Genomic DNA, 23,273 nt, shown 5'->3' with positions numbered 1-23,273 from the left:
TGCATCAGAGGAGAAACACTTAAGGCTGAGAGTGAAACAGCACATCTGTGGCAGCCTAGAAGGGATGAGAATGAGACAGTCCTTTCCACAGTCATTCACACCCCAGAGAGGGACACAGGTCCTGTAGAAGGTGCAGCAGGAAGCAGATGGTTCCTAGAGATTGTGGAGAAATCCCTGGCCATGGTCTGCTGCCTACTGGTTAGAGACAAATTGATGGGATGCTCAAATGAGGAAATCGTGCGGGAAAAGCCTGTGCAGGTAAGTCAGGCGGCCACGGGAGGAAGGTGACACTGCTGAGTCATGTGTAGGGGGTGGAGCCATCGGGACAGCCTCTGTTTCCCCACACGCCTGCATCACAGCTGAATAAAAGAGAGGTTGGTCCCATGAAGCACTTGAATCACTGAACTACAGAGTAAAACTCCACCCAGGGAGCGCCTTTAAGTACCTGATCCTCCAAACGACAGAGTAGGACCCCAGCCTGGGGGGTCCCGCTATGTGCCTGACACGCTGAATAACAGGGAAGGGCCCCAGACAGGAAAGCCCTCGAACGGCCTGAATGTATGGGTCTACGGAGAAAGACTAGCCAAAGAGGCCTTCAGATTGCCAGCTACAATAGGCTCAAAGAAAAATTCGGACAGGGCCTTATTCCTGCAGTAGAGGCAGTCCAAGTCTCTGTACACTTGGCACTGCCAAGGTTCCTGCAAGCCAAGCAACTGTGTCGCCTTCATGCTCAACTCTCACTCGGGCAGAGCTGCCACGGTCCAAGTACTCGTCCGTCTTTGCTCTCAGTTTCGCTTCAGGATTGTCAGATTCCTTTCTACCCTGGAGTCTGTGGCAGGATTCTCTGTCAGGAGGGGATTCTCCATGCAAGAATCCTGGAGCGTATTGGCCAATACGGATTGCCATGCCCTTCTAGAGCGCTATATTAGCTGCTGTCCTTATTGCCAAGCCCCTGAGCGCGTGGTGCTTGCCAGAACCTCTGTGACCCAATCTGCTGCACCACCTCCACCCCTGGCCCTCAAAGGGGCAAACCCAAGGACTCCAAGGCAACCTCAGGAGCAAATCCCAGTGGACAAACCACATGCAGAAATGGACGTGAAACCCCCATGAAACTCAGCAGCAGTGTAGCTAAGGAAGAAGGCCCAGAACCTCCCTACCAGGTGTACAAACTGCAGATTAAACCCACACGATCACCTAGGAATACTCTGTGTCTAAGCAATAGATAAACAAGTCATTGAGAGATCCCTCCTGCAAACCAACCAATCAACCAACAACAACCACAACGAAACAAAACGCACTAGTTCTGATGGCTGTGGACTTTGCAGGCAAGAACACATAGGAGTGGGACCAGATTAGAATGTAAGTTGCCCCCACACCAGGTCCAGAGATCAGCACACCGATGACGGGTAGCCGAGGGAGGTGAGGTGGCCTGTGAATACAAGTGAAGGAAAGGACTCTGACAGCAGTGACTCAAGATAAACGTATGTTCTTCCTCTCTTTTGATTTGCTCTGTAGATTCTTTGGGATTTATTTGTTTTCTTTCTTTCCGCCCTCACCACAACTGCAGTAGCTGTCATTGTTAATTTCACTACAGAATCAAATGAAGCTTTGGAGCTCTTTTCCTGTGTGTGTGTGTGACATCTTCTTCACTCCTTCTATACAACGTTTCTTGTACGTTCAGCTTTTGCAGTTCTGTAGAACTTTTTTTCTTTTATTTTCCTCAGTCTTCTTCTAAGTTTAACTTGACAATTTTTAATCCTCCTAATTTTGTTACCTACATTTACTCCTTTGTTTGTTTTTCGTACTGTATTTCCCGCCCCTTTGTAGTTAAACTTTACTTGTATAAATGATTTTATCTCCCACTGTTTAAGACTGTATATCTGTTCATTTTTTTCCTCTCAACATATTTGTTAGATTTATTTTAACTGCCTTACTGCCCACCTAGAACCTAGGTCTAGTTTTGTTTTCCGGTTAGTACTTTAGTTAATTTTATACTTGTAGATAAACACTTGGGTTCCTTTGTTCACTGTGCCAATTTAATGACGTTTATTTCACTTTATTCTTGTTTTAGAACTTTGTCTCTAAGTTGGACTTTTGCTGCTCTGTAGAGTTTTATTTTCTACTTTTTATTGTCTTCTTCCATTTCCCCCACTTATTATACATTTATTTACTTATTTATTAAAACTAGTGCATTTTTTCTATATCGATTCTTTTCTTTGCCTTTCCTACACTTATTTTCCCCTTAGGGTGAATCTTTAATATATATAAATGTTCATCTTCCTCTTTACCATTGCATATCTATGCTTTGTTTTCTGTATTTCCTTTCTTATCAGCTTCGGGGACGCAGGCCTGGTGAAGTCCAGGTGTTCCTTTAGGATAAGCAGTGTCTGCAAAGTATAGAAAACTGATTCGAGTCTTGGTTGAGTGCAGAATCAAGACTATTTTATTCTTTTACATCAGTGCTTATGTACCCTAAAATCAATAATCCTTTAAAGACCTTTAAGGAAGGGGCAATGATAAGATTGTACCAGGTGCATAATCCTGGGTGACATCAGAAATAACTTTCCAGATCAGTCCATACCTACACATAGCTTTTCAACAATTCAAGGGCAGCAGCTAGTCAACTGTGAAAAGCCATCTACAAACATTATCTTGCGAAGATGATCCCCAGGTTGACTTAGCTCTGGTATGTAATGCTAAAGGTCAAAGTTCTCATGAATTCCCTCCTGATCACACCCTAAGCCATCTTCCCAATCTCGTAATGGACTCTATTGACTTTTGCTTATGGGGTAGATAGACCTGTTTATTAGAACCTGTGGGCCCCCATGGACTGTGTTGCTGCCATGCAAAGGTTTCGAAGAGGGATTTTAGGTAAGAGTCAGACTCATGTTTTGGGATCCTCAAAGAACGCCAAGCATCAGAAGATGAAAGGTCGAAGGCCTGGGCATGGGTTGCGGGGCAATCCCGAGAAACCGCCAGAGGTCGGGATGATTTGCGTGTGGAGTGGTCCTGGAGGTCCCCACAACTTTGCGTGCCAGCTCATTGAACCCAGACCGTGTCACGGGCCGTGTTTCTCTCGCCGGCTCCCGACATCTCCCCGTTTATTTCCTAGGACAGCAAGATGAAGTTCAGTCGCAACACTTTGAATGCAGTGCAGTAGACTTTGAACAAGGCAAGGAAGAAAAAGTATTACTAGTAAGCCCATGGCATCCATATCAACACAGCTTATTAGGCCAGAGACAAAGTTTTGCCTATCACCAAGCTTGAGAGGATATTGAAATGATTAGTTGCTGTTCCGGCAGCGGTGAAGTCTAGTCTGGAATGCTCTAGGGCTTGGATTTGTCTACATACGTTTTCTAAATCTAAGCTTATGCTGGAGCTATTCCAAATTCCTGTGATATGACTTTTAATCCATTCCCAGTTATAGTCTGTTTCATTAACTTGCTAGGGAGTGATACAGATCCATCGACAATCAGCGTGGCAAGACAGAGCTAATTTTACTATTAATGCTTGCAATTCAGCTCCTATGTGCATTACAGCTTCTTCCAAAGTATCTACTTCCATCTCTAGTTTACTATCTATGATTTCTTGAGATGCTAAAGTCAGGGACACATTTCTGCAGATGTTATTAACAAATTGAGCTGTATGCACTTGTTGGGTTAGAGCTACTGCTGCCACTGTAATGGAGGCAATTGCGGCTATCAAGGCAGAGGTTGCCAAGATAAGTACATCTACTAAATGCTTAGCCCTCATAAGATCTTGTCATTGTTGAAGCACAGCTAAACCAGAATTGTCACACCAAGGAATAGTAACATTACCAGCAACCATAAGATATGGAGGGTGTTGCAAAACCACAAACAAGCCAACCTTAAATCGGGGGCTGAGGCAAGAGGATAGCATACATTCTTTACAAGTAACTATGGTTGGACCTCCAGTATAATCAGCAAATATCTGTGCGTCATTAGAATTATTAGTGAAAAGGAAAACAGGGAGAGAGCAAACAAGCTAATGCAGAAAAGGTACTAGCAATTTTAGGTCTAATTACTGTGATCTCGGAGGTGGCGGCAAGTGCTTTCCATAGTTCAGGCTGCCAATGTGTCTGGTTGTTTAAAGGAAAAGATAACATGGCAGGGACAAACTGATTGTGATGCCATCTGTTGGCAGGCAGTGGCCAGGGAACAGTCTTGTCTGACCAATTAGCGTATTTTGTTGTGCTGTTATTAGATTCTTTAGGGTGATACCCTGGGTTTGGGTTCCTCCCATCTTGTATAAGATAATTAATGTTTCCTGGAATTGTATAACTGAAGTGAGAATCATAAGTACATGATTTCCATATAGGATAGCCTAATTGTTCGTCAATGGTTTTCCATATATCATCTGACGGGACAGTCTCATTACATTTGGGGTATCTCTTTGGAGCTTGGACAAAAGTTGAATAGTATGGATCAAGAGTTCCAGGCAGTCAAGCTTGAAGGGCCCAGACTAGTCGTTTTGAATTTTGTTTGGTAAGTTTTAGTGGCGACTCAGTGATAATTCCCTTTTTAGAAGCTCCTAAAGGATGTACCTTCCTTTAGGGGCATGATTAGACTTCTATTATATGGGAAATGAAAACATAAAGGGAGACCATCAGTGAGTCCCCAGAAAGTGTAATTGAGGTTGATAGGATACTTATCCTAAAAATATGAAGTGTACCATCCGCCCAAAGGATGGGGTCGAGTTGTGTGGATCTGCATGGCCTATTGGTGCAAGTAACGACCTGGAATGGAAGGGGGTTAGTGAAGTTGGCCTAATATACCCCAGGTGTGGCTGAAGAGGCATTTACCTGACAAGCAAGCAGAGCAAGGATAGCTATGAAAACCTTTTCAGGAGTAGGAGCATGTCTTGTCGACACAGCTATGTCTTGAGCTGGGTGACAGACGTCCATGATTTGTCCCCAGGTCGGGAGAGCAACCTGTCGGGTGGCTCGTGTTGGGCATTTTCTATGGGACACAGGGATAGATTGTGTGTGGTCTCTCAAGGACAGCCGTGATATCTGCATAGTGGGAGATTCATGTGGATATTCATCTGGAGCTTCTGGTGCTGTCTGTGCTTGATTTTTTGGAGTTTCCATGCTGGAGGAGGGGGAGGCCCCCTTTTTCCTTTTTGGCCGAGAAAGCAGAGGCATCGGGTCCTCGGGGAATTGAGACACGCCGGATCAGCCTGTCAGAAATTGAAATGGTTGACTCTGCATCTTGAGGAATGATACAAGCATACCATCGGCGGCTAGTTATCAGTGGGTCAGGCCCCTTCCATTGTCCTGAAAGGAGATCCTTCCACCTGACTAAAGGTTTCATGACCTTTTGTTCTGGGGTCCAATGCCAAAACATGGCAGTGTGACCCAACAAATCAGCATTAAGATTACGTAGTACAAAGACGGCATGCTCTAACACCTGGTGAGGGGAAATCTACTTGTATAGTTATATCTTGAAAGACTTCACCCGTCCTGGCCATAGTTACAGTCACATGAGTGAAAGTGTCCACGGTTACATGAACAAAGGATCACCTCCAAAGGCGATCAAAGAATGGAACATTGGCTACATGCTCTACCTGCCAGAGCATATTTGGCAATAGTCCTGGAGAATTTATTCTGAATGCTAAGGTAGGTAGAAAAGTAGGGCAGTGTGTACAGGAGTGAACAATTTCTCGAGCTGACTCTCGGGGAATGTGAAACTGATATTTGAAAGCAGTTGCGTTTTGATGATGAAGGGCGTGTGAGGCTCGATCATCGGTAACAGTGTCATTTGCAATCGATTTAGTAAGAGCATCAGCTAAATCCTTTACACGACTTAAGGGCCCCTGTAGACTCAATTGAGCTCAAATATGCCCAATATCAAAGGTTTTATTTGGAATCTATACTGGTTGTCACAACTTAGACAGTAAGTGAAAGATGGTGGTTTTATTTTTAGGCAGCACAGCTGTCTCAATATGAGAAAATAGTCTGATAACATACTGTGAGTCAGAGTAGATGATAAACTCTTCTTTGGGGAACATAACAAAGGCCACTACGACGGCAGTCAGTTGAGGCTTTGGGGCTGAGGTTTCTTGGGCATATAACACTTAAAGTTTGAGTTTCTGTAACTATGGAAGCTTTTCCATTGGAAGACTCATCTGTAAAATTATTGACAGCCTTTGGTATAGGAGAGGCTTGACATCTTTTTTTTTTTTTTTTTTTCTTTTGGAAAAAGACTGGGTCATCAGCCGTGAAATTAAATGAAGAGTGAGAGGGCAAATGATGTGGGCAAGGAAACTTGCCCTACATAATGTCCTAAGGCAATTTGCCAGTCTTCGTTAAACTGCAGCAAAGCATTTAATTGTTATTTTATTGTATGAAATTATAATCTCAGGAGGATTGTTACCAAACGAATGTATCCTCCTTTTTCTGCATTTTACAATTAGTGTTGCTATTAAAGCTGGGTTATCAGCCACTATCTTTTTGTCTATAGCTGGAAGATGTATCCGTTCTAGGGGTCCTGATTGCATTAATACACCAGTCGGAGCTGTAGGAGTAGGCAAGCACAAAAGCTGCCACACTTTACTTGTATCAATCATATTTACATGACTATAGACACAGCAGCTGTTAGTTTATCAAGGGCTTTTCCAGCTTCAGGGATCAGGCTCTTTTCGGAAGCTGGGTCAGAGGTACCTTGTAAGACATTAAACAAGGGCTTTAATTCAGCACTAATGAATTTTACCTAAGGCCTAATCCAGTTAATATCTCCTAGCAAATTTTGATAATCACTTAATGTCACCACATGAACTTTTTTTTTTTGATTGTAAGGGAACATGAGTCGCCATTTTAGAGTATAGACTTTGCCCTAGATAAGTAACCGGGGGGTTTATTTGGGGGCAATTTGTAGGCCTCTATATTGTAACGCCTCTGTTAGATCATGCAGCACTGATTGTAGGTATGCCTGATTGGGATGTGCTATTTGGATATCATCCATACAATGAATTAAATATAGCTGTCTATGTTTTATATGAAACCATGTGCAAAAGACTTGAAAAGATTTAGAAGTGTATGCAGGGGCACTGTCAGGTTTAAGACATTAGGATAACACAGTCTAACCGTGGGGGTTTACTTTGGATAGAAGAAGAATGAGCTTTGACATGTACAATAACCTTAAATAACACTTATTTATTTTACTAAAATAACAAAGTTAAAAACCAATATAAACCACTTAAAGACAAAGAAATGTATAATCTGTTATTGATAGATTTATTCTAAGAAAACTTTTTTCGCTTCACAAAGAGAGCAGACTAAATTTCAGTCTGTTACCAATTTAGCCGAGAGCAAACAAAGAGCATTTTATTTAGTTAATCTTAGATAAGTTTTTTTTTCCTTTTTTTTCTTATAAATCTTGAACTAGAGGTATTTTTCTAAAGGTATGAGTCAAACCATACAGGGTAATTGACAAAGTAGCCTGGTCATTGTTGTGAGCTGTAGCACTTGAACATGATAATTAAAACTGTAACTGACAGCATGTTACCAGGACATATCAATTTTCATGAATTTTCCATAATTTTTAGGTTATCTATATAAGTAACAACAACCTTACAGTACAAACTGAGAAGATTTAGCACCCTTCCAACAATCATTCCCATGCCATTTAACATGTCAAATGAACTCAGATAGTATAATAGCCTTTTGAGAGTCTTCAGGGGCCCTCTGAAGCATCCCAAAGTTAGCTAGCGGTCCAAAGAATTTTAAAAGAATATGTTTTAAGATGTTTTATCATAAGGGTCAATTAAAAGCATTTCGAACGTTGGGTCAGATTTAGTCAATGTTGATGGGTGTATCCTTTAGCTTGTTGATATATCACAATGCACATAAATACCAACGGTCAAGTTCTAGTGAAGTGAGCTCCGCCCCCTTTGGTCCAAATGGACTCTACCCAGTTTTTTGTTTTGGCCATGTTCTTCCTAATAAAATCTATTTATCTGACTAGTTTTAATCCAATTTTAGAAAATCCTGATCATGCCAAACTCTTTTTTAATATTCTTGATACCTTTGTTAAATTTACTGAAAGTATACTTCCTGCTTTCCTTTAGCAACAAAGAGCTAACATTTATATGAGCATTTGAGAGACTGGTGAGCATAAATACCAGTGATAATGTTTAAATCCCTTGTTTTTTCTTTGTTTTATTTATTCACTTTGTAACATTTTAGGATGGCATCAAGCAGTATTTACTTGTAGTCCCACATCTCTTTAGTTGTTCTGTAAAAGGAAACCAGTGTTTAGTAGGAAATGTTTTAAGCATTTAATATATTTGGAAATGACCTAATTATTTAATAGACTTTTCATACTTAGTTTAGCACATCCCTTAGAAATCTGATTTATGTCAATCTGGAGAGAAAATTGTAGATGGGTATTCCTAAAGAAAAATGATTTGTTACAGTTTATATAAAAACTCATATCTCTTTTCCAATTTTTAGAAAATTTTTTCACTCAAGGTAATTGCCTTGTTGACAAAGTGGTAACATATATAATATTTAACTTATATTAAACCTAGGTACAAAAAATATTTTACTTGATGTTAATTACTCTAAGTCATGTCTATATCAGATAGGTGACTGAACAAACATTCTTATCAGGTATTTCATACTGAATATATCTCAGTTCACCTGAACCTGGAATTTATTGTTTCATTTAGAATTATTTGATTTGTAAGCACTTATCCCTCTTTAAAGCAAATAAATAGAGCTCATTTACAAATTAACCTAAACAATATTATGCAGAGACAAGGACATACCAACACATCTTTAGACAAACGCAGTGCAAAATCTAGCTTCATGTTTTAAGCTGGGTCACGAATTAGATATTACACAATAAAACTTACTAGCTTCTACAAATAGAAGAAATACAATAAAATTTTTTTAAAGGCTTTTTTTCTTTCCTTTTTGTCTCAGTGTCAGGAGTTAGAGATTGTCTAGGGGCAAATACTTTGGTGCTTTTTCGATAACAGCATTGCATACCATGCCCACCCCCTCCTGCCCAACCGTCCTTGACACAGCTCCCCAGCTAAATTCCCAGCCTTGCACTCACATACAGAAACACCACATCCTCCTCCTCTTCCCCCATGGGAAGGGTGTCATTGGGGCTCAGTCTGAGCACAGGACAGCCCCATGCTTTCAAGCTAACTGGACCTTCTCTTCCCATCTCCAACTGCACAGGAACCATGCCCCTCCCTCTGCACATACTTTTCCTTTCTCTGCCCTTTCTGCCCCACACAGAAAGCTCAGAGAGCTCAGAGACACACATAATTTCACACCAGGTTGATTTTATTTAAATGTCATTATTAATGTTAGTGGGTGCTATTGGTAGAAGACTCAATGACTGTACTGTTGGCCACTTTGAAGCAGTGAGACCCTGGAAGAATTCTCATGTCTCTAGCCATGTTCTGAAGTCACTGGCTATGCGGTTGTCCAGCAGGAATGGCAGGGGTCTCCATGATCTCTTGGGCCTCTTCCAGTTGGTTCTGATTCAGCTCTTGATTCACCTTGGAACACTGGCTCCAGAGGTTTGAACCTCTGATATTGTTAGGATTCTCTGAGGTGGGAGGTATTTGAAAAGCCTTCTTGCTCAGCTTTGGTTAAATGTGCTTATTTGCCCTCACAGGTACCCTGGCGACCTGGAGAAAACAAGAGAAGGAGCAAAGAATGGCATTAACTTGGGGAAGAGTGTATTGCTGTTTGGGACTGATGGTTTCAGTAGAAGGAGTGTGACCAAGAGGTGGCATGTGCAAGACAAGGAAAGGGGAAGGTGTCTTAGGGGCCCTGTCAATGGGCAGGGTGAGCTTGGGTGGGTTCACTCACCTTGACACTTCTTTTCGACCTCAGTTGATAAGACGTCTTCATCTTGTCGTACTGCATAAGGAGCCGGTTGTTTCTGAATTGTGCTAGAGTCTTTTAGCTTCCCAGTCACTTTAGTCATTTGGTCTTGTGTGTGTGTGTGTGTTTGTGTGTGTGTGTGTGTGTGTGTGTGTGTGTGTGTTAAGAAATATTCAATTTATTTAACTAGTTTTCACAGGTGAATGTGTATTCTATAGAAACTTGATTGATTGTATAGTTTATATATAGTTCAAACTACAGAACGCAAAAAGTAGGTCATATGGATGCAAAACTACTGCACCAACCCGTCCAAGTAAAGGCAGATTTACATCTGTAAGCTCTCCGCAAGGCCAGGAGGTGGTCGGTTCCAAGTAGAAACTTCAAAACTGTACTGAAATAAGGTTTTGATTTTATTTCACTCTTCATCCATTCCATATGATTGCAAGCTCAGAAGCCTGCCAGGAGACAGTCTTCTGGAAACGTCCCCAGCACTGGCAGGAATGCAGACATCTATGTCCACAAGGCACTCTCACACAGCATCCTCTCCTTGTTATGGTGTGTAGATGTGAAAGCAGAGACTGAGAACATGAAATGTCGAAATAATAAGGTAGTTCTCTTTAAAAGGAGTTTCTGAATTGAATAGTGTGCCAAAAGAATTTTAACTTGTTCAATAAAGTACATTCTAAGTGAACCTAAAAAGCACAGTTTATAAGCATGCAAATGCTTTTCATTTTTGGTGTATTACATCAATCACATCTGCAAAGAGAAAACCAAAACTCTGTATAAAGTAGTAGAGCTCACCTAGCCACAAGAAGCACTCATGTATTTATTTTTCAAAAGGGTCAGAAAACCTAACTATAAACCTGCTAAGATTAACTTATAACTTAAGCTACCATACTGAAGCTAGTCAGTGATTCACTAATACTGCAAAAGATGTTTTCTGTTAGCGAGAGTGGTTTCTTCCTGTTAACTGGACAAGAATCAGACTTTGAACAACAGGGAACAATCAATTGATATTTCAGCATGAATCTGAGGCATATTTTACTTTTGGGTATGTCCATCAGAGGGTGTTTAGCCAGAAGTACTCATCCTAAAAGATAAGTCTTCCATTAGATTTAGAATTTTCTATCTCTGAGGCTTTGGACCTTTTAGAGATAAGGCACATCTCAGATCTTTCCATATTCCGATTTGCAGCAGGGATGGCGAGGCTTGCTATCACCCCTTTCTTTTCTTTCAGAAGGAAAAGAAAAAGATAAACACACATTGTTTCAGACTTTTCTGACACCTAATCCTGGAAAATATTTTTATATATACACATTCCTAGCCGAAGATGACAAGAATGAGAGCCTCAAGGAGCAGGCCAGAGCTCACCATTATACTTTTATACTCGTGTGTATTAAGTATAAACCAATGACGTTTCAACAAAGGAGTTTTGTAGTTATTTATTTTAAAGCTACAGTACCTCAGAACTCCTTGGCAATAAATAGCTTGTCTGTCTCAAGTCCTGCTTCCCAGAGGGAGCTCGGTAGGAGCCTGGCCCAGGCCGTGAGGTCCAGTACGGCGCGCCCTGGTGAGGTCGGGCGGCCGGACAGTCAGAAATCGTCGACCTTGCTTTTCCTGTACTTGAGCACGTAGTCCATGCCCTGCGCGGAGTCGCATATCTTCTTCTTCTTCTTTTTTTTTTAACTTATTTTTTATTTTCATTATTATTTGGAGGCTAATTACTTCACAACATTTCAGTGGGTTTTGTCATACATTGATATGAATCAGCCATAGATTTACACATATTCCCCATCCCGATCCCCCCTCCCACCTCCCTTTCCACCCGATTCCTCTGGGTCTTCCCAGTGCACCCGGCCCGAGCACTTGTCTCATGCATCCCACCTGGGCTGGTGATCTGTTTCACCATAGACAGTATACATGCTGTTCTTTTGAAAGATCCCACCCTCACATTCTCCCACAGAGTTCAAAAGTCCCATAGCTTCTTGAGCACCTCACACTCCCGCTCATTGGCCCACTCCAGCTCCAGCCTCATGTTGCAGCGCACAAGGGCCTTGGATTCCTCCAGCACGATGTGGTTGCAAGAGGCGAGCTCCTTGATGCGAACCATGACTTCCTGGGTGAAGGTCCCAGGCCAGAACACCTGGGAGACCAGCCCTTTGCCGCATGCCTCCTGTGCTGTTAGCTTCCACCCTCTGAACAGCATTTCGTTGGCAGATGCTCCTCCCGTAATCTTGGGGAACATGACGGTGGAACAGCCGTCTGGACTCTGTCCGAAGGTGGTATAGGGTGTCTGGAACCATGCCTTCGTTGGCCCAGACCACATCACAGAGAGGCAGGACGGATGCTCCTAGCCCAATGGCTGGGCCATTCACAGCTACGACAATAGGCTTCTTGAACTGGATGAAGGTGTTCACGAAGTTTCTGATGGCCTCGGCCATTGTGGCGCTCTCCCTTTTGCGGTCATCTGGCAGGCGCTGGATGAAGTAGAGGAAGCCCAGGCCGCAGCAGAAGACACTGCCCACGGCGCTGAGCAACACCAGGTTGCTGTCGTCCGCGTTGGCCATGCTCAGCGCGCTCTGCAGCTCCTTCATCACCTCCGGGTTCAGCGAGTTGTTCTCGGATTACTTGGTGGACAGCAGGATGTGGGTGAAGCCATCCTGCTTCTGAACCACGATGTCCTGGTACCAGTAGGCGCTCTCCCTCTGCCGCACACTGAAGCGCAGCTGCTTGTTAAAGGGCTGGTCTCGCCTGTCCTTCATGAACTTCTTCTTCCCAGCTTTCACGCCCATGACTTAACGTCTGCAGGGGGCTCATGCAATTGGCCATCAGCACGTCCCCCAAATGGGATGTGCCATTCCCTTTCATGCCCAGCCCTGTGGCCATGGTGGCCTTCACGGGGCCCAACGCCCGTGGCAACAATTGGTGTATCCAGGCTGGCTCCCCATCATCACTGGCTCCCCCCCGGGCTCAATACGGCCCTGATCCACTTCTCGGCTGCCGCCTCTGGGGCCGCTGTGTCTTCCGGCCCCTGCTCCATGGGCTCTGGATTCTTGGTGCTCTCGTCCTGAAAGCTGTCCAGCACAGTCCCACTCTTTATGGGGCTCTTGGGCACGAGAATCCTGTTGCCCAACCAGGACAGTTCCATGTTCTTGTAAGTGGCCTGGCCCTGCGTGGAGCTCTTCTGGAACTTCTGGCTGGTGGTAAACAGTGGTGTGCTCTTGGCCTCATGCTCCTTGTCCACCACTAGGGCCTTGGGGGTGGCCTTGGAGAAGCTGCTGTTGGTGGATCTGGAGATCTGATTCTGGCCGTTGTTTGGGGAGGTCCGCTTGACTCTAGTGAGGTTGCCCTCCTTCTAATTCCCGGTATGGTGCTGATTGAAGTCTTGGATGCACTCCTCGCAGCTCACTAGGTGCTGATCTGGCTCCCATGTGGCATCCTCCCTGCCGTAGCCTTTCCACCGAACCAAATACTCCGTCTTCCTTTTCTTGTTTTACCTCTTGTCAATGATCCTTTCAACCTCATACATATCCACGGAGACCATGGCTCCCCGCTCTGGGCAGGGCCAGTGAGGCAACCCTGGTCATTTTGAAGACTCCCAGTGGTCTGCTCCAGAGTCCCTGAACACCTCTATATGTAGGGGACCACACCCTTATGATTATGAGGTCAGTAAGTCCATTCCCCAGCATTTATTGTTTGTAGACTTTTGGATAGCAGCCATTCTGACTGGCATGGTTTTGATTTGCATTTCTCTGATAATGAGGGAGGTTGAGCATCTTTTCATGTGTTTGTTAGCCATCTGTATGTCTTCTTTGGACAAATGTCTGTTTAGTTCTTTGGCTCAGTTTTTGATTGGGTCTTTTATGTTTCTAAAATTGAGCTGGAGGCGTTCCTAGTATATTTTTAAGATTAATTCTTTGTTGATTCATTTGCTATTATTTTCTCCCATTCTGAAGTCTTTCTTTCACCTTGCTTATAGTTTCCTTTGTTGTGCAAAAGCTTTTAGCTTTAATTAGGTCTCATTTGTTTATTTTTGCTTTCATTTCCAATATGCTGGGAGGTGGGTCATAGAGGATCCTGCTGTGGTTATGACGGAGAGTGATTTGCCTATGTTTTCCTCTAGGAGGTTTATAGTTTCTAGTCTTACATTTAGCTCTTTAATCCGTTTTGAGTTTATCTTTGTGTATGGTGTTAGAAAGTGTTCTAGTTTCATTCTTTTCTAAGTGGTTGACCAATTTTCCCAGCACCACTTCTTAAAGAGGTTGTCTTTTCTCCATTGTATATTATTTCCTCCTTTGTCAAAGATAAGGTGTCCATAGGTGTGTGGATTTATCTCTGGGCTTTCTATTTTGTTCCATTGATCTATATTTCTGTGTTTGTGCCAGTACCACACTCTCTTGATGACTATGGCATTGTAGTAGAGACTGAAGTCAGGCAGGTTGATTCACCCAGTTCCATTCTTCTTTCTCAAGATTGCTTTGGCTATTCAAAGTTTTTTGTATTTCCATACGAATTGTGAACTTATTTGTTCTAGTTCCATTTGTGTCATCTTTCATTTGTTTTATCCATACCTGGCTCTTTTCTGTGCACAAGTTTTTTCTCTGCTTAGGCAGGTTCATTCACAGAGATTGCATTTTTCTTGTTACAATGGTGAATTAAATTGTTTCCTTAATTTTTGTTTTTGGTTTACTGTTGTTATGTGTAGGAGATTTCTTTGTGTTTATTTTGTATCCAGAAACTTCCCTAAAGTCATTGACTGTGTCTTTTAATTTTCTGGTCGCATCTTATGATCCTCTGGCATAGTAATCTATGTTTGCAAACAGTAACAGTTTTGCCCCTTCTTTTCCAGTTTTCCGGTAGTTATTTTCTTCTTCTTATTCACTGATTGCTGTAGCTAGAAGTCACAAGATTATGTTGATTAACAGAGGTAAGAGTTGGCAACTTTGTTTTTTTCATGAACTTAGGCAGCATGTTTAAGTTTTTACCTATGAGAAGCATGAAAACAGTGGTTTTATCCATACATGGCCTTTATTAAGTTGAAGAAGATTCTCTCTGTTCCCACTTCTTCTACACCTTTTATCATAAACGGGTGCTGAATTTTGCCAAAGGTGCTTTCTGCACCTATATCTTAGATGGTTTTGAGAGATTTCCTTGGAAACACCATTGTTATCTTTCAGTGTTCTTTCCTCCTTTGGCCACCTGATGCAAAGTGCTGTCTCATTAGAGAATGCCCTGATATTGGGAAAGATTAAAGGTAAAAGGAGAAGTGGGTAGCAGATACTCAAAGGGTTATAGTATCACCAAATCTATGGACATGAGTCTGAACAAATTCTGGGAGATAGGGAAGCTAAGACTGATGGGACACAGGCCATGGGGTGGCAAAGGGATGGACATGAATAAGTGACTGAACAACATTAGCAACACATTCTCTCCTGTTATTGACAGTAGTAGTCATTCTTGACTACTTCATTTTCTATCCCACCATACCCTATCTACATCTCAGTTACACTAATTTTACCAGTTACATGCATAGATTCAGCCACATTTGTTGTCATAATTGCCCCCCACTGGCCAAAAATCTATGTGATTTCTCAACTACACATGAGCCAGTATTCTAAACTTTCTCCAGCAGTCATTTATATTCCTCATGCACCTTCTACTTTGCTCTAGCCAGAGAAAATTGTCATTCACCAGCTAAGCCATGCAACAGGAAGCAAGTTCTTGAGGATAAATAAACTTTTAGGATTCTGTATTCTATCTTTTTCTCAATCTTCACATTGTTCCTTTAAGTTTCATTTCTCCAATCACACTGAAATTTCAGTCTGTGCTCTGTTCATCTCAGTCTCACTGTCTGTGAAGACACTGTTCTTCTGTTTTCCTTGATTTTTCTTTTTTAGAAATGTCTATGAGAGTTTATTTTAAATTCTTCTCGAAGGTTTTTTTTTTTTTTTTTTTTTTTTTCAGTTTACAAATCATTTTGAGATTTTAATTTTAGATTGACCTGTTTGATGAGCTTTGATAGATGCTCTTTTCCAAATGGAAAAAATTATGACAATTCACATCTACTTTAGCTTCTGATTCTACTCACTTGCATTCAGGAGTAAAGGATTGTTTCTGAATAATACAACCTGCATGGGTGTACATCTTAGTCACTGAATCATGCTTGACTCTTTGCAACCTCATGGACTGCAGCCCACCAGGCTCTTCTGTCCATGGGCTTTTCTAGGCTAGGATATTGGGTTGGGTAGCCATTTCCTTCTCCAGGACAACCTGAATAGTGGAACCAAGAAGAAACAGAATTTTTAAGGTTTTAAATCTTAATAAATTCTGGACTTGCAGAAACAATTCCATCAAAAAAAAAAAAAAAAGAAAAAAGAAAAAAGAAAATCTTGATTGCAAGTTAAAGTCAACATCTTTGGTTTCCTATTCCAAGATCATCTAAAAATAAAATAACCATTGGCTTCTATGAAATGCATATTTTTCAGTTACTCATATAGCTAAGGAATATGAAAAAGCAAAATGAAATCTCAGAGATCTATATCATAAATAAAGGAAAATAATGGAATATCTCCTTAAGAGAAATTGAAGCTAAGTTATGAATGTTTCTGATTTTTTTCTTGGTGAGTAGTAGTTGGCATTCTTGCTGGTAATTTTTTTCCCATCAGGATTCTTTAAATCAGGGTCCATACTTGCTATTCAACCCAAGCAAGATGGTAGGCGCTGAGAGGGCGTCAGAAGGCAGACAGACTGAAACCGCAATCACAGACAACTAGCCAATCAGATCACATGAACCACAGAATTGTCTAATTCAATGAAAGTAAGCCATGCCGTCTGGGGCCACCCAAGATGCTTGGGTCATAGTGGAAAGGTCTGACAGAACGTGGCCCACTGGAAAAGGGAATGGCAAACCATTTCAGTTTTTTTTTTTGTTTGTTTGTTTGTTTGTTTTTTGCCTTGAGAACTCCATGAACAGTTTGAAAAGGCAAAAGTTAGGACTCTGAGAGGTGAACTCCCCAGGTCGGTAGGTGCCCAACACACTACTGGAGATCAGTGGAGAAATAACTCCAGAAAGAATGAAGGGATGGTGCCAAAGCAAAACCAACATCCAGTTTTTGATGGGACTGGAGATAGAAGCAAGGTCCAACACTGTAAAGAGCAATATTGCATAGGAACCTGGAATGTTAGGTTCATGAATCAAGGCAAATGGGAAGTGGTCAAAGAACAGATGGCAAGAGTGAACAGTAGAGTCTGAAGTCAGGCAGGTTGATTCCTCCAGTTCCATTTTTTCTTTCTCAAGATCAATCTGGCTATTCGAGGTTTCTGTATTTCCATACAAATTATGAAATTATTTGTTTTAGTTTTGTGAAAAATACCGTTGGTAGTTTGATAGGGATTGCATTGAATCTATAGGTTGCTTTGGGTAGTATAGTCATTTTGACACTGTTGATTCTTCCAATCCATGAACACGGTTTATTTCTCCATCTGTTTATGTCCTCTTTGATTTCTTTCTTCAGTGTTTTGCAGTTTTCTATATATAGGTCTTTCGTTTCTTTATGTAGATAGATTCCTAAGTATTTTATTCTTTTTTTGCCATGGTGAGTGATATTGTTTCCTTAATTTCTCTTTCTGTTTTCTCATTGTTAGTGTATAGGAGTGCAAGGGATTTCTTTGTGTTAATTTTATATCCTGCAACTTTACTATATTCGTTGATTAGCTCTAGTAATTTTCTAGTACAGTCTTTAGGGTTTTCTATGTAGACATCATGTTATCTGCAAACAGTGAGAGATTCACTTCTTCTTTTCCTATCTGGATTCCTTTTACTTCTTTTTCTGCTCTGATTGCTGTGCCCAACACTTCCAAAACTATGTTGAATAGTAGTGGTGAGAATGGGCTCCCTTGTCTTGTTCCTGATTTTAGGGGAAATGCTTTCATTATTTCACCATTGAGGGTAATGCTTGCTGTGGGTTTGTCATATATACCTTTTATTATGTTGAGGTGTGTTCCTTCTATTCCTGCTTTCTGGAGAGTTTTTATCATAAACAGATGTTGAATTTTGTCAAAGGCTTTTTCTGTCTCTCTTGAGATAGTCATATTATTTTTTTATCTTTCAATTTGTTAATGTGGTGTATTACAGTGATTGATTTGCAGATGTTAAAGAATCCTTGCATTCCTGGGATAAAGCCCGCTTGTTCATGATGTATGATTTTTTTGATATGTTGATGGATTCTGTTTGCTAGAATTTTGTAAAGGATTTTTCAATCTATGTTCACCAGTGATATTGGTCTATAGTTTTCTTTTTTTGGTGGCATCTTTTTCTCGTTTTGGAATTAGGGTGATTTTGGCCTCATGGAATGAGTTTGGAAGTTTACCTTCTTCTGCAATTTTCCGGAAGAGTTTGAGTAAGATCGGTATTAGCTCTTCTCTAAATTTCTGGTAGAATTCAGCTGTGAAGCCATCTGGTCCTGGGCTTTTGTTTGTTGGAAGATTTCTGATTACAGTTTCGATTTTCGTGCTTGTGATGGGACGGTTAAGATCTTCTATTTCTTTCTGGTTCAGTTTTGGAAAGTTATACTTTTCTAAGAATTTGTCTGTTTCTTCCAAGTTGCCCATTTTATTGGCATATAGCTGCTGGCAGTAGTCTCTTATGATCCGTTGTATTTCAGTGTTGTCTGTTGTGGTCTCTCCATTTTCATTTCTAATTTTGTTATTTGGTTCTTCTCCCTTTGTTTCTTAATGAGTCTTGCTAATGGTTTGTCAATTTTGTTTATTTTTTTTAAGAAACCAGCTTTTACCTTTGTTGATTTTTTCTATGGTCTCTTTAGTTAGTTTTTTTTTTTTTTTTTCTGCCCTATTTTTAAGATTTCTTTCCTTCTACTAACCCTGGGGTTCTTCATTTCTTCCTTCTCTAGTTGCTTTAGGTGTAGAGTTAGGTTATTTATTTGACTTTTTTCTTGTTTCTTCAGGTAAGCCTGTAATGCTATGAACTTTCCTGTTAGCATTGCTTTTACAGGGTCCCATAGGTTTTGGATTGTTGTGTTTTCATTTTCGTTCATCTCTATGCACATTTTGATCTCTTTTTTGATTCCTTCTATGATTTGTTGGTTATTCAGAAGTGTGTTATTTAGCCTCCATATGTTTGAATTTTTAATAATTTTTTTCCTGTAATTGAGATCTAAGCTTACTGCACTGTGGTCAGAAGAGATGAATGGAATGATTTCAATTTTCTTTTAATTTACCCAGGCTAGATTTATGGTCAATGATTTGATCTATTCTGGAGAAGGTTCCGTGTGCACTTGAGTAAAAATGTGAAGCTGATTGTTTTGGGGTGAAATGTCCTATAGATATCAATTAGGTCTAGCTGGTCCATTGTGTCATTTAAAGTTTGTGTTTCCTTGTTAATTTTCTGTTTAATTGATCTATCCATAGTTGTGAGTGGGGTATTAAATTCTCCCTCTATTACTGTGTTACTATTAATTTCCTCTTTCATACTCATTAGCACTTGCCTTACATATTGTAGTGCTCCTATGTTGGGTGCATATATATTTATAATTGTTATATATTGTTCTCAGATTGATCCTTTGATCATTATGTAGTGTCTGTCTCTGTCTTTTTTCACAGCCTTTATTTTAAAGTCTATTCTATCTGATATGAGTATTGTGACTCCTGCTTTCTTTTGGTCTCCATTTGCATGAAATATTTTTTTCCAGCCCTTCACTTTCAGTCTGTGTGGGTCCCTTGTTTTGATGTGGGTCTCTTGCAGATGGCATATATATATATATAATATATATATATATATATATATAATTTTTCCATTTATTTTTATTAGTTGGAGGCTAATTACTGTATAATATTGTTGTTAGGGGCTTTGTTTTGTATCCATTCAGCCAGTCTTTGTCTTTTGTTTATGGCATTCAACCCATTTACATTTAAGGTAATTATTGATAGGTATGGTCCCATTGCCATTTACTTTGTTGTTTTGGGTTCATGTTTATACAACCTTTCTGTGTTTCTTGTCTAGAGAAGATCCGTTAGCATTTGTTGAAGAGCTGGTTTGGTGGTGCTGAATTCTCTCATCATTTGCTTGCCTGTAAAACTTTTGAATTCTCTGTCATATCTGAACGAGATCATTGCTGGGTACAGTAATCTAGGTTGTAGGTTATTCTCTTTCATTACTTTAAGTATGTCCTGCAATTCCCTTCTGGCCTGAAGGGTTTCTACTGATACATCAGCTGTTATCCTTATGGGAATCCCTTTGTGTTCTATTTGTTGTTTCTCCCTTGCTGCTTTTAATATTTGTTCTTTATGTTTGATCTTTGTTAGTTTGTTTAATATGTGTCTTGAGGTGTTTCACCTTGGGTTTATCCTGTTTGCAACTCTCTGGGTTTCTTGGACCTGTGTAATTATTTCCTTCCCCGTTTTAGGAAAGTTTTCAGCTATTATCTCCTCGAGTATTTTCTCATGGCCTTTCTTTTTGTCTTTTTCTTCTGAGACTCCTATGATTCGAATGTTGGGGGCATTTCACATTGTGCCAGAGGCCCCTGAGGTTATCCTCATTTCTTTTGATTCTTTTCTTTTTTTTTTCTTTTTTCTTCTCTGCTTCATTTATTTCCACCATTTTTTCTTCTACCTCACTTAGCCTTTCTTCTGTCTCTGTTATTCTACTGTTGGTTCCCTTCAGAGTGTTTTTTATCTCATTTATTGCATTATTCATTTTCAGCTGACTCTTTGTTCTTTCTTCTAGGTTCTTATTAAACATTTCTTGCATCTTCTCAATCTTTGTCTCCAGGCTATTTATCTGTAACTCCATTTTGTTTTCAAGATTTTGGATCATTTTTATTATCACTATTCTAAATTATTTTTCAGGTAGATTCCCTACCTCCTCCTCTTTTGTTTGACTTGGTGGGCCTTTTTCATGTTTTTTTACCTATTGGGTATTTCTCTGCCTTTTCATCTTGTTTAGATTGCTGTGTCTGGAGTGGGCTTTCTGTATTCTGGTGGTCTGTGGTTCCTTTGTATTGTGGAGGTTTCACCCAGTGGGTGGGGTTGGACGATTGGTTTGCCAAGGTTTCTCATTAGGAAGCTTGTGTCAGTGTTCTAGTTCGTGGAACTGGATTTCTTCTCTCTGGAGTGCAATGGAGTGCCCAGTAATGAGTTTTGAGATGGGTCTATGTGTTAGGTGTGACTTTGGGCAGCCTGTATGTTGACGCTCAGGGATGTTCCTGTGTTACTGGAGAATTTGCATGGTATGTCTTGCTCTGGGATTTATTGGCTCTTGGGTGGTGTTTGGTTTCAGTGTAGGTATGGAGACTTTTGGATGTTCTCTTATTACTTAATGTTCTGTGTAGTCAGAGTTTTCTGGTGTTCTCAGGTTTTCGGCTTAAGTCTCCTGCCTCTGGGTTTCAGTCTTATTCTGGCAGTAGTCTCAAGACTTCTCCAACTATACAGCACTGATAATAAAACTTCTAGGTTAATGGTGAAAAGATTTTCCTCTGTGAGGGACACACAGAGAGGTTCACAGAGTTACATGAAGAAGATGAGAGGGAGAAGGGAGATAGAGATGAGCAGGAAGAGACAAAAGGGGGACTCAAGAGGAGAGAGACAGATCTATGCAGTAGATTTCTGTTCCCAAAGTGTTCTCCATAGCCCAGACACCCACAGAGATTCACAGATTTGGATTGGGAAGAGAAGGGGAGGGAGGAAATAGAGGTGTTCTGAGGTAGAAAACGGAGAGTCAAAAGTGGGAGAGAGTAATCAACACACTCCTGAGTAAAAATGGGTACTGAATATTGGATTCTTAAATGTCCGAAATGGATATTAGATACTCCTTTCAAAGATGATGGGCTGCTTTTCTGGGCATCTGATGTCTTCTGCTAGCGGTCAGAAGTTGTTTTGTGAAGTTTGCTCAGCATTCACATGTTCTTTCAATGAATTTGTAGGGGAGAGAGTGGTCTCCCCATCCTATTCCTCTGCCATCTTGGCTCCTTCCCCTAGCATGTTTTAAGTGGAGACATGCTGCTGCACCATGTATCCCTAAGCAGAAAGAAGCAGCGGGAAGAAATAACTTGGGGCCATTCAGGGAGATACAAAGCAGACAAGAAACAGAATGGGACAGATTACCAGGTAAAGAGATGGGGTATGTACAGCCCCTACAAAGAGCTTTCTGTCTTCTCAAGTGCAGTAGAATTATTTCCCCATAGGACCAGGCACATCTCACTTTTTTATGTAACGTTTGGGAGGCTGATGGCACTGTAGCATAAACAGTTGCTACCTGCAGAGTAACATTGCCCAAAGAAAGCCAATGCCAAAGAATGCTCAAACTACCACGCAATTGCACTCATCTCACATGCTAGTAAAGTAATGCTAAAAATTCTCCAAGCCAGGCTTCAGCAATACATGAACCATGAGCTTCCAGATGTTCAAGCTGCTTTTGGAAAAGGCAGAGGAACCAGAGATCAAATTGCCAACATCCTCTGGATCATCAAAGAAGCAAGAGAGCTCAAGAAAACCATCTATTTCTGCTTTATTGACTATACCAAAACCTTTGACTGTGTGGATCAATATACTGTAGGACATTCTGAAAAAGATGGGAATACCAAGCCACCTGACCTGTCTCCTGAGAAATCTCCCTGCAGGTCAGGAAGCAACAGTGAAAACTGGACATGGAACAACAGACTGGTTCCAAATAGGAAATGGAGTCTGTCAAGGCTGTATATTCTCACCCTGCTTATTTAACTTATATGCAGAATACATCTTGAGAATCACTGGGCTGGATGAACCACAAGCTGGAAACAAGATTGCCGGGAGAAAGAGCGATAACCTCAGATATGAAGATGGCACCACACTTATAGCAGAAAGTGAAAAAGAACTAAACAGGCTTTTGATGAAATTGAAAGAGGAGAGTGAAAAACTTGGCTTAAAGCTCAACATTCAGAAAACAGATCATGGCATCTGGTCCTATCATTTCATGACAAATAGATGGGGAAACAGTGGCTGCTGCTTCATTTGTTTTGCTCCAAGGGCATTGCAGATGGTGACTGCTGTCATGTAGTTAAAAGACACTCACTCCTTGGAAGGAAAGTTATGACCAACCTAGACAGGATATTAAAAATCAGAGACATTATTTTGCCAAAGAGATTCCAACTCACCAATGCTATGGTTTTTTCTAGTAGTCATGTATGGATGTGAGAGTTGGACTATAAAGAAAACTGACCACTGAAGAATTGATGCTTTTGAACTGTGGTGTTGACAAAGACTCCTGAGAGTCCCTTGGACTGCAATGAGATCCAACCAGTCCACCCTAAAGGACATCAGTCCTGGACTCATGTTGAAGCTGCAACTCCTGTACTCTGGTCACCTGAGGTGAAGAACTGACTCACTGTAAAAGACCCTGATGCTGGAAAGATTT

This window comes from Dama dama, unplaced genomic scaffold, assembly GCF_033118175.1.
Source record: "Dama dama isolate Ldn47 unplaced genomic scaffold, ASM3311817v1 ptg000183l, whole genome shotgun sequence".
In the NCBI taxonomy this organism is placed as follows: Eukaryota; Metazoa; Chordata; class Mammalia; order Artiodactyla; family Cervidae; genus Dama; species Dama dama.
Note: the sequence above shows the minus strand (reverse complement) of the source record.